At 43.4% G+C, this 12812-nt stretch overlaps 1 protein-coding gene across 3 annotated transcripts in view; it reads right to left on the reverse strand.

Moving 5' to 3' along the window:
• Positions 1 to 12812, reverse strand: part of ADIPOR2 (adiponectin receptor 2) — a 120950-nt gene that overhangs the window by 31860 nt on the left and 76278 nt on the right. The gene's annotated exons all lie outside the window — the stretch shown is intronic.

Below are 12812 nucleotides of genomic sequence, written 5' to 3' on the forward strand. Positions count from 1 at the left end.
TATTGCTGTGAAGCATTGGAGACCTCAGTTCAAATCTCAACTAGGACACTACCTGCATGGAGTTTACATGTTGTCCCTACTTTTGCACCGATTTCCTCCCACACTCCAAAGACATTCTGGTAGGTTATCCACCTCAGCTCTGGAAGATTTTACCGCCTCCATGACCAGACCATTTTTTGCTATTCCGCAACTACACTACTTATATGGCAATTTGCACGGCCATGCAATGCTGTACTCAAACAAAATTTATGTCATTTTCTTCCACACAAAATAGGAGCTTTCTTTTGGTGGCATTTGATCAGCACTGTTTTTTTCCCCCTCTATAAACAAAAAAGAGCACACTATTTTTTTCAAAAAGGTTTTTACTTTGTTATAAAACATATCTATTAAAAACATTTTAAAAATCTAATTTCTTCATACATTTAGGCCAAAATGTATTCTGATAAAAAAAAAAAAAAAAAACCCAATAAGCGTATACCGATTGGTTTGCATGAAAGTCTACAAACTATGAAACGTATACTGGAATTTTTATTTCCGGCGTATTTTCTGGCATAGATGGCGACTTTTTAGACTTAAAAATATCCTCCCTCCCAAAAAAAAAACCAAAAACCAAAAACAAAAAACAGGGGTAGTCTTATACGCGGTGTACCTTGAGTTCCCACTCTTAGTCTGGGCCAAGCTGAACCAAAAACGAATATCCCTGGATGTCAGCCCGCAGGATGTGCAGTAATACTGTATGTAGCTTCAGCTGAGCCAATCATGGCGAGCGATTTTATTAATGAATACAAAGCCTGCTCGGATTGGCTTTTAGAGTCAGAGAGGCACGGGCTGATGATGCAACAACCTCTGCCAATCAGCGCAGACTACATACAGTATACCGCCTGCTCGGATTGGCTTTGAGAGTCAGAGAGGCTGATGTTACAACCTCTGCCAATACGAGCATATCCAGCGGTAATATCTGACAAATTACAGATTAGTGGGTGTAAAAATGGCTGGTAGACATGACCCCCATCATGGCTCCAGCAAGAGGAAAACATGAAGCCAGTTTCAAGCTGAAAGTTGTAAACTTTGCCAAGGAACAAAACTGTGCTGCTGCAAGACAATATGGAGTAACAGAAAAGATGGGGATGAGGATTTTGAAAGATTTTAAGTACCGGTAAGTCATAACCATGTTGCCCCGGAAGGGGTAGTCTTGTACAGCAAGTATAGCCCAAAACCTAGGTTTTATCTAGAAAATTAAATTAGGGGGTCGTCTTATATGCCCAGTCGCCTTATACGCCAGCAAATACGGTATTTTATACTAGTAATGGCAGTGATCAGCCAATTATAGCAGGACGGTGGGCAATCTGACACCAACAGCCAGTTCCCACAAATGTCAAACTGCCACTGGCATCTCTAGCGACACGTATACAGCGATCAGTGCTAATATACACTGACACTGTACTAATGACACTGGCTGGGAAGAGGGTAACATTTGGGGCAATCAAAGGGTTAAATGTGTGTCCAACTAGGTTTACTGTGTGCTGCTTTTACTAAAGAATGCACCGGATTTTATTCCCTGCTTTGCAGCGAAAACAAAAACCGACACATCGCTGCTGTCAGAAGAGAGCTTTGCATTATTTACATACACAAAGCTCTCCGTCACTCGTTCTGATGATCGGTAGGTCCTGGCCATAAATCATTGGCCAGGAACCACTGATTGGCATGTGCTGGAACCAGGGACACAGCAGGGAAGGCAGCCACTCGCGCCCCCAGCCTGAAAATGTGCATATACGCAATTCTGCACAGCCGGCCTGCACTGTAGCAGTAAAACTACAGTGTGCGGTCGGCAAGTGGTTATTGGGCTCCTGTCTAAATTGGTCCTAGTATGTATGCATGTAAGGTAGGCACCTTAGAGTGCAAGCTTTTGGGAGACAGGGACTGATATGAATGTATACTGTGAATATGGACATTGGAGCTCAACTGCGGGGAAGATCCAGCAGTAGGGGTTACCTGTGATTAGCTGTGGGCAGGAAACCCCACTGAAAGCAATGGGAGGCTGACATCTCCCGTAGCATTTTGCAGACAATTACATTTGCTCATTTGCCTTGGCAGATCATACGCAGACCTGCTGGGTCTCCAGCGGCTAATCACAAATGGCCCCATTCGCAAGGGTGAATGGGGTCTTATGTTGCGAGGCGAATTACTAACACGCTCCCCCTTGTGGGCAAGTGTTGATAGGACAGGCAGAATGCAGCCCATGTGTAAAAGAAATCCAAGCAAGGGGACACTATAGAAGCTTTCCTTTCACACACAAGGCTGGAGTTTCAAAATGATGATTAACTTATGTTATGTGATCATGTCATAGTAATGGACCACAGCTGTGTGACTTTGCAGGTAAATAACTAGAGGACAGCCAGAGACCCTGAGCGTGTGGCTTGCAGCACTTGAGGTTATATCAGTTACAAAGCACCGCTTTGGCCGTGCAACAGATTTGTAGGTATCACATGGTGGCTCGCATATCAGTGGCATGATCCCAGCTCTGTACTGAAAGGCGACAGGTGACAGGCACTGTGACTAATACACTCTGCAAAGTTTTAAATGTTTCAGGATGGTGTTAGGTGTGCTGTCCCCCTCCACAGGAACCTCTGAAGGAGGGAAACCAGATCTTCATCACCACGTATCAAGTCACAGGAAGCTTCTGAGCTGTACATTACCGTAACTAACCAGCGAAAATTAAGTGTAACTGGAAAAACAATCTGGGACCATTAAATGCTGCTGCAATTACATTCATTGTTTTTCCTCCTAATATTTAAAATGGGAAACATTAGACAAAAACAATGACTGTAATAAAATCTCAATGTTTTCAGCTAAAGTGTTCAGTTATGTTCTGAGGAGGCATAGCAGGAGCTGCGGTGTCTGTCTGTACAACAAAATTACAAATAGTCACACACCTTACTCAATAAAACTAAACGCCAGAATAAGCAAATATTGTAAATACAAAGATGTGTATTCTTACTTGAATCTAAGTGTCCCATTGTGCATTTCTTCTGGATCTGTGCAGTAATCCAGTGTGAAACTTTACCTCTGTTCAGGAGCGTCCTGTAATAAAGACCGGTCACTGCTGCTCTCTCTCCATGTGCAGGATGACTGGTCTTGTCTCCGCCCCCTCCTGTAGTTTTCTGCAGGCAACCCCTAATGGGTAGGCTGGCCCCTCCCAAAGCTCTGCTCTCTAAAAAGACTACGCACAGCACAGGGATGTTGTCGCCATTTTTACTGACTGGGTTTGCAAAGGCATTTATTTTCTCTTTGGCTAAAGCAAATATTTAAAATGGAAGTTTGTCTATATATTAGCTTGAAGAACAACTAGAGAAAACACAAAAAAACTGCATTAGGCCAAACAAGTATAGTCATGGCCAAAAATATTGGCACCCAGTGTGTGTGTGTGTGTGTGTGTGTGTCACACAGCGCATGGAGAAGAAAGAGCAAAGAGTTGTCTGAGGATTAGAATTAGAGAACAAAAAATGTGGAAAAGCATGGTCAATCTCAAGGTTACAAATCCATCTCCAGAGATGTTAATGTTCCTGTGTTCACTGTGCGCAACATTGTCAAGAAGTTTACAGCCCATGGCACTGTAGCTGATCTCCCTGGATGTGGACGAAAGAGAAAAATTGATCAAAGAGTTTGCCAAAACTTACCTGAGGAAGCCAAAAATCTATTTGGGAGAATGTGCTGTGGACAGACGAAACAAAAGTACAACATTTTGGTAAAGCCCATCATTCTGTTTTCAGAAAAAGAAATGAGGCCTTTAAAAGAAAAAAAAAAAAAAAAAAAAAAAAACACAGTCCCTACAGTCAAACATGTTGGAGGTTTACTGATGTTGTGGGGTTGCTTTCATACTTTAGGCACTGGGTGTCTTGATTGTGTGCATGGCATTATAAAATCTAAAGACTACCAAAAAATTCTGGGGTGCAATGTAGGGCCCAGTGTCAGAAAGTTGGGTCTCAGTCAGAGGTCATGGGTTTTACAGCAGGACAATGACCCAAAGCACACGTCAAAAAGCATCCAGAAGAGGTTTAAAGGGGTTGTAAAGGTAAAAATTTTTTCACCTTAATGCATTATATGCATTAAGGTGAAAAAACTTTTGACAATACCGCCGCCCCCAGCCCCCCCGTTTTACTTACCTGACACCTCGAATCTCCGCTGCACATTCTCGTCATCTCCATTGCAGCTCAGCATGGTCGCTGATTGGCTGCAGTGGATGGATTGAAAGCAGCGCAGCCATTGGCTCGCGCTGCTGTCAATCACATCCGATAATGCGGGGGGCGGGGCCGAGTGATACAGCGAGCGGCTATAGCCGCCGGCTGTATCACGGGAGCGCGCCCGCAACAACTAACCACCATGCGAGGGAGCTCGCATTAAGGTGGTTATTTCTTGCGGGGAGGAGCTGAAACAGCCGCCGAGGGACCCCAGAAGAGCAGGTTCGGGGCCACTCTGTGCAGAACGAGCTGCACAGTGAAGGTAAGTATGACATGTTAGTTATTTTTTAAAAATAATAAAATTACCTTTACAACCCCTTTAAGGCAAAGCGCTGGAGAGAACTGTCCGGTAATGAGTCTGTATCTAAATCCCATAGAACTCCTGTAGTGAGATCTCAAAACTGCAGTTGGGGAAAGGAACCCTTCCAATCTGAGAGACCTGGAGTAGTTGGCAAAAGAATGGTCCAAAATTCCAGTAGAGAGGTGTAAAAACTAATGGTTACAGGAAGCGATTGATTTCAGTTATTTTTCCAAGGGGTGTTCTACCAAATATTAAATTGAGGGTGCTAATAATTTTGTCCAGTCCATGCTTGGAGTTCTGCATAGAATGTGCCAGATTTGGGTTTTTGTTTCTCCACTTTGCATCATACCAATACAAACAAAAAGAAACAAAACATGCAAATGCCTAAACAATTGTAATTGCAACAATTCTCTGGGTGAAGTGGCGCATTATCTGACAGAAATGCAGGAGCGTCAATATTTTTGGCCATGCCTGTACATCCAAAAATAAAATGAAACAAAAACCCACGGACGAGGAATCAGCTACTGACATAGTATGCTTATGAAGGAAGCAGTTGCTCCTCTTGTTTTTCATATTCCCATTTTCCCCACCTCTAACTTTACTCCAGAGATCCCTTTTGCAATAAGTTAGCAATATCAGTCTTATTAAATGACTTACAGCCTTCAGCACTTCTGTCTTCTAATGAGTAATATATCTTGAAATGAGAAGAATATCAGCCACGTTTACACATTATACTGCTGACGAGCTCTGCACAATTGTCTGCGCTACTTTTGGGAAGATTCCTGATAGCATCTAGTCGACTGCAGTTTCCTGGCCCCTATCAAATACTAATTTGACCTGACAATCTCACACTCTGCATGTACTCCTTGTGTGTTTTTTTAACAAGCAGATTTTGTAGCATTTTTTAAAGGGTTAATTAGGAATACCTTGGGTTCCCCTTGTGGCCATCTGTCTGAACATTAGTTTCTATGTTTAACGGGTTGGTTCAAAGGAAAAAGAGGTGGTAGAAAACGGTGTGTGCGATTGAAAATGGAACTAAACTCGCTCAAACAATAACCATTTTTAATCCTTACACTGATAACATTAGTAACTGGACATGAAGATAGATTATACACACACACACACACACACACACACACACACACACACACACACACACACACCCCTCCTTAGTTGCTTCCTGGTTTCTGGCCTAGGTCAAAACGATGTCATACGTCCCAAGAGTCTTCGGGGGGGGGGGGGGGGGGTTGGCGGGGAGTGTTCTCTCAGCTAAGAGGACTCAGCTAAGAGCCGGAACCTGATGTGCACCTGTGCGATGTGGAACCTCTTGCCTACTAGGATATGATGGGACTATCCTAGGGGCCTGCACCAGCAGCGTTCACATCATTCTTCCCTAAGCGAGAAGCGAGAGTGTGGGGTGGACTATGAAGAAAAAATAAACGCAATGGATCTTGAGGGATTTTATGAAAACCGTTGAAATGCATTATCCAAAAGGCATTTTAGACCGATTATAATCTCTGGCTGTGATGATCAACCTGTGGCTTCAAACTTGACAACCTGGAGAAGCATATAGATCGTGCACTAGATTTATCTCCAATTAAAGCATATGGAGGGTGAACCGGTTTGGACATTTACTTCACATTCCACAATAGTGCGTCAGTCCCTGTGCTACAAGGTCCTCTTTGTCAGCAACAAGGTGGAAACCAAATTAGCCTTTTCGATCCGTCACCAATTGACGGTTACTGAAAGACATACTGTACTAAAGCCTTGTTAACAATATGCATCACCAACTGACAATCACGAGACGCCCAGATTTGCAAGTCTTCACTCGTCCAAAATGATAAAAACAGGAAAGGCGGCACCACCTCCCTGTATAAGGGTGAGACTGTGAAATAAAAAACACTCTACTACCATTATATTCCTAGGGCCTCTTCAGGCATCTCCAGACACTGGACAACAGCTAACACTATACGGCTGCCGAATTATCTTAAGACGGTCATACATGGATCGAAATTCAGCTAATTCAGCAAGGGCCAGCCAAATTTCATTCAAAATGTGTGTATGGGGGATTTGAGGCTTTGTTCAACCCGCTGGTTGAACGAAAACAATTACTAAAGCTGGCCATGAACGGTTCAATTCTCAGCTGGATCAGCAGGAACTGGCTGAGATTCAAACTATATATGGACAGGCCGATTGTACCCAAGTAAATCCATCGATTAATTTGGGTACAAAAAGCATATCAGATGTTTTGCATGTGATTATTGCCAGAGGCTACAGCCTCTAGCAATAATCACTGTGTTCTACCGGCAGCTATGGCTCCACCGCCAGGGAGTTCTCCCTATAACCACAATACACGTGGTTGCAGGAAAGAAAATTGTATCATCTATGGCCAGCTTAATGTATGGGGTGCTTTACAAAATGTTGTATTGTGAAACTTTGCATTGGGCAGACTTGCATGTCTGTCTATGGATAGGTCGGGAGAGCGTAGCAGGCACCAGACTAAAGAAAAAATAGCCATTGGGGCAGGAAAATACATCCTGGTGGTTGCACTTTTTCCCCCCCAGATTGGCCAGGGGGCACCATGGAACACACTGTAAAGGACTGCAGCAAGACAATGTTCTCCAATATGGACCTGAAACACTCCAAAATCCTAATTATTCCTGAAGGAAATACACAGATCAGCATGTTTTTGTAGCATGCTTTTAATGGCTTCTAGCAAACTGTTAAACAGCTGCCATGAAACCAAATACATTGCAGGCTAGGGAGATCACTCCTAGAATAAATAAAGCAATAGACAAAAGACAATGATAGGGGATTAGCATCATAGGCTGTGCTTTGTCTGTCACTCTAAGATTATAGTACATGGACCTCAAGTGTAAAGCAGGGTATACGCAGTTTTTTTTTCTTCATTCAGCTGAACGTAAAAAAAAACTGACAGGTCCCTGCATCAACACAAGCATTGTTAATGCAGGGACTTTTCCTGTTGTGTCTTTGTATTGTGAAAGGAGGGACCAGGGACATGGGTCTCCCTCTCTCCGGCCTCTTTTCACCCCATCAGAAAAAGAACAAATCTGTATGCAAGTAATACATCTTATTTTCTCCCTTATGTTCCCTTAAATATACAATTGAAAACATTTTACTGTTCCCGTTCGACAAGTGCTCCCTGTACTCTCTGATTATGGACTGTTATCAGTTAGCATTGTTCCCTTGCTATCTTGGTGGATTACAAACCACCCTATCCCCTGTTATGGAGAAGAGAGGGAGGTTTCATGTAGTCCTACAGACAGCGCGAACCGGCCGAGATTCGAACCATGTATGGGCAGGCTGAATGTACCAAGTTAAATTGATCGATCAACTTGGGTACAACCAGCCTGCCAGATTTTACATTGCAATTATCACTATAGGCAGGTAAAGCCGCTAGCAATAATCACTGTCTTCTCCCAGTGGGGACAGCTTCCAGCAGTGTGTGTTTAAGGGGGAAAAAAAAAAAAAAAAAATCAAACAAATTGTTTTCCTGCAATACGTGGTTGCAGGAAAGAAATTGTCTATGTATGGCCTACATAACACTCTTGTAGTCCTAGGGTCAAAACACTGTCCAGTAAGGCTGTCACCCTAGGACATAGTAAGTTAATGACAGGATTGGCAGGTTAAAATAAGGAGGGGGGGATAAGGCTTCTTTCACACTGCCTAATCGGTCCGCCTGTCAGTTTTTTTTTTTGTTTTTTTTTTTTAAATGTACCAGATTGGACCATCCATTGCCCTCTTTGGAGCAGACATGTGTCCGTCTACACCCGCTCACATCCGATCCGCTAAAAACAGCCGTCTGGTGGATCAGATGACAGTCATATGTAAAATGGATAGGCAATCTGTTTACATCCAAACGCCCACAGAGGAAAGCGAGCTGTGTCAGGGTCTGTTCTGCATTAGTAGAGTGGACAAGGACCTGTCATCTGCCTGCTCACTGGGGATCAGCGAAGAGATCCCCCCCTGAGCAGGCGAATCTGCTGGCAGTGAGAAAGCTCTAAAGAAAAATTAATACAGCAGTGCATACACTTTTTTTTTTACACTTGTTTTTGTCTCTGGGTATTCTCTTCTCCCCTTGTGGCTAAACAAAGTGGTGGGGAGCGATGACAGAAAGAATGCTGGGGGGGGGGGGGGCATTAAAGTTAAAGTGAACCCATTGCTTTGCCCTGCAGTATTTGGCATTGATACAAAAATCCTTGTCTTGCAGTAAAGATCTCCAAATACTCAAATTCTTTAACTTAAACAATAAACACATCTCAATTCAGGTGGGTCAGCTTTTGGCTCAGATCATTCACATCGAGCTTACATCCAATTCCCCTGCCACAGTCAAATGCCACACATGCACCTCCAGCCTGATTAGGGAAAAAGGAGGAAGCCAAGCAATCATCCAGAATAGGTTTTGGATTCTGCAAGTAAACCTGAGCCCCCCAGAGAAAAGCTACAAAAACTTGTAAGATAAGTTGCATTCTCGTGCAAAGACCTTGTTTACTGAACCCTGGACCCCAGCACTGCGAGTATTTTACATGGTCGGTAATTGGGAGGGCCTTACTTTGCCCTTATGAATACAATTTGTTTTGCTTGTAGCGTTATGTACAGTATAAATTATCTATATTTAATCATCAGCAGGGAGAGCTCGGAGTCCTGGGACACAGCCAGCTGTGATGTCAATACCCAGAATACATAAAACTCGGTAGAAGTTCAGACTTTTGGCCCCTATACAAGGCTGTGTACAGATCACACCATGTGTACAGAGGTTAGTGTGTATAAAGGTTACACATTGCCTGACAGCCACATGAAAGAATTCGCTCTACAGATGACGTGGAAAAGCCTTTCAGCCCATTCTAGAGAAATTTCGTAAAAGTCTGACCTAATGCTGTATCATCCTCCAACAACAACAGTTCACATGAGTCTGGTCATGGAAAGTCCCCCTTTTATGACTGCTAGTTCTGAGTCCAAGTAGAGCAAAAGCATAGAACAGGACCATAAACACAACCCTCAATAGGGCAACATAAAGAGTACTTATAAAATGTGTAAACCAGAGTACTAAAGAGTACTTATAAAATGTGTAAACCAGAGTACTAAAGAGTACTTATAAAATGTGTAAACCAGAGTACTACCCATAATCGCATGCAGGGCTTTTTTTCAGCTGGAGCTTGGAGGAACTCAGTTCCACCACCTCTGGCTCACGCCCTCTGCTCTCCACCATCACTTGTAAACACAGAAGTCCAGCTTCGGTGTTTACAAGTGACAGATTGTCTCCCAATCTGATCTCCTGAGCAGCTCCCACCGAGTGCAGGATGGGTAAAAATGAATTGCAGGTGTTCAGGGTGCAGTGTGGATGCCGACACCCCCACTGGATGATCTCCCTGAAAGTGAGAAAGACGGGGAGAACTACAGTGTGAGGGAAGGTACTAGAGCTGGCTGGGTGCTTCAGCTTAACACAGCAGCAAAAGTTGGACATGTGGAAGATGGCGGAGCTTTTGAGGAAAGGGGAGAATAAGGGGGTGGTGGGATTGCATGCAGAGGTCAGAGATGAAGAGGGGTGAAAGTGAGATGTGGATGGGGAATGCAGAGGTAAGCAGCTGTGAAAAAAGGCTGAACTCTACACTCTGTAGCTCTGCCCTGAACTTGGCACTATGTAGGTAGTGTACCACCGAACTATGCACTCTGTAACACCCTCCCACCCCCCCCACCCCCCAAACTCTGCCCTCTGTACGTAATGCACTCCTGGTATTTAATGCCCTCTTATGACCCTCCCATTGTGAATTTGACCACTATTTGATGGAGGGTGTGTATGGGGGAGAGGGGGGGGGGCGTGGTTGAGTTCCTTCACCCATTTTCAGAGAAAAAAAAAAAAAAAAGGTCTGGTCACATGACTGAGAAAAGGCTTCCAGGTGACACTAGCTGAACATCACCTCTAGGCTCCAGGATTGTCCCAATTATCCTGTGAACACATCTGATTATTGCCAGCCTGGTTCAGTAAGAGGCGACTACATTCTGAGCAAATATGAAGAACAAATATAATCAAAAAGCAGCTAATGGCATTTCCTGCACAGCCATTATTGGAGCGCTATTAATTTATAATCTGCAAGCAATTCAGATTTAATAAACCAAAATACATGACAGTTTATCTGGCGCTTAGCAGTCATTCGACATTGATCAGGTCATTCCCTTAAGATTTTGGCAAAACTGGGGCCGGCACTTCAATTATTCTGTACCAATCACAGGATGCAAGCCATTTATGTAATAATCAGCAAAACAATTGAAGCCAGAGGTCTCATCCCAGTTCTCGGGAGTCAAATCAGGACTAAGCCCACAAACACATCGGGCCGTTTTGACATGTTAAATTGCCGGCAACGGCACCATCCAAATCAGTGCGACACCAAATTTTGTGGCACTGCACCGATTCCCAAAAGTAGTTCCTGTACTACTTTTGGCGACTTTGGGGGCAATTTAAATAGACATCTGTGCAGAACTCACACAGAGATGTCTGTCAAATTGCCCCCAAAGTCGGACTGCATTGCCGCTTTGAAATCCTGCGAGTTCAGCTGAGCTCGCAGGATTTCAAATCCGCCCTCAATGTAAAACTGGGCTAACCTGTATTTGTATTTAGGTGAGAAACTAATTAGCCAATGATGGGTATCAGGAGGGAAGGTGGAAATCAAGTGAACCTGCTAGGTGCATCACAAACTGCACATCCACTATAATTAGTCCCCACTCCCCAGCGTCTTATTAATACCTGCCTATCGTTTTCCCCATCATGTGTTCTACCACTGCAGGAGAAAGCAAAGTCTTGTGTAAGCTACAAAGCCGGCCATAGATGGTCTGAATTTCGGCCAGTTCAGCAGGGATTGGCCAAGATATGGGCAGGCTGACTGTACCCAAGTTAATCAATTGAGCTATTGAAAACAATACGTTTTTGTGCAAGCTACAAGCAACAAAAGCTCAAGTGAGAACTGGGTCCAACTGTGTTAAGGGGGAAATCAAGCATTTTCTTTCATGCAACGAAATAAATTTATGGCTGGCTCAAGTCGCTGGGGTCAGAGTTTACACAGGGCTATAAACTGTTGACAGTGCCGCTTGGACCAAGTTGGTCATATAGAGGCAGTTACATGCAGCTCCATACCAAAAAAAGCAGTGGGCATTTCTTTGGCTCTTGGTGCTGAATTATTTGTTATGGGAATGAAGGAACGAATAGAATAGTATATCCTGGGTGGGCGCGGGATTAAGGTGGGCTTCAAAGTGGGAGGTTTAGTAACCTTTACAAGCCCGCATAAATAAAGTCATGACAAGTCACACTATACAGCAAAAGTATCATTGAGCTCCAACTGGTGACTTGATCATCAGGGAGTTGCAAGCAGGAGAAAGCATTTCCTCAACCTTTTCTCCCCCAGAGATCAGACTGCAACATTGTAGCAACTGTCACAAGGTGAGGGGCTGATCTGTGTCAGACATTTTCGAACACAGCCAAGACTGAACAGGGACCAAGATTTAAGCAGGCAATAGGTGGATTGAAAACAAATAAAACTAATTGGCCGATTCAGCAAGGACCGGACAAATATCAACCCATCTATGGCCATTCTTGCTCAAGTCAATCTAATGATCGAATGTTGGAACATTCTCCAGTGCAGCACAGTATAAGGCAATCCACTGCCTCGCACCATGCATCCATCACTTGAGCTTAAAAGAAATGTCTGACAATTCAATAAAGTTCATTAAAAAAAATTTAAAAAATTATAAATAAAATATAGATATAGATCTGGGATCTATCTCTAGATAGATATATTTATATATATTTATTATCTCTCTCTACACATACATACATGTACACTTTAAGCAGACATTTCCCAAAGGCAATGGAAAAGGCAAATGCAAATCTTACTTATATTTTCTAAACCTCAGGGACTCTAGTGTGCTACACCAAGTACTAGTAAAAGTTAAAGCCAAACTGGTCACTATGGGTCACTGCATTTTGCCATAATAAATAAGGCATGTAGGGTCTACCGATTTAGAGTTCTAAGCTGAGAACTACATCTGAAACGCTCAGTTCATAGGGCAGTAAAAGACCTGATGCAGCAATTTATTCCAGCGCTACCCGGAGCTTCCCAGGTGTCCAATTAGCATGCAGCGATATTGTATTTTTCTGGTAAACCAATTCTACAGCAAGAAATTGTCCTTCCACTCAATGACTCTCCCACAGCCGAAGCTGCCTCTTCATTAAGTTGTCGTTAAAACAACTCTAGGATGAG

This window comes from Aquarana catesbeiana, linkage group LG03, assembly GCF_042186555.1.
Source record: "Aquarana catesbeiana isolate 2022-GZ linkage group LG03, ASM4218655v1, whole genome shotgun sequence".
In the NCBI taxonomy this organism is placed as follows: Eukaryota; Metazoa; Chordata; class Amphibia; order Anura; family Ranidae; genus Aquarana; species Aquarana catesbeiana.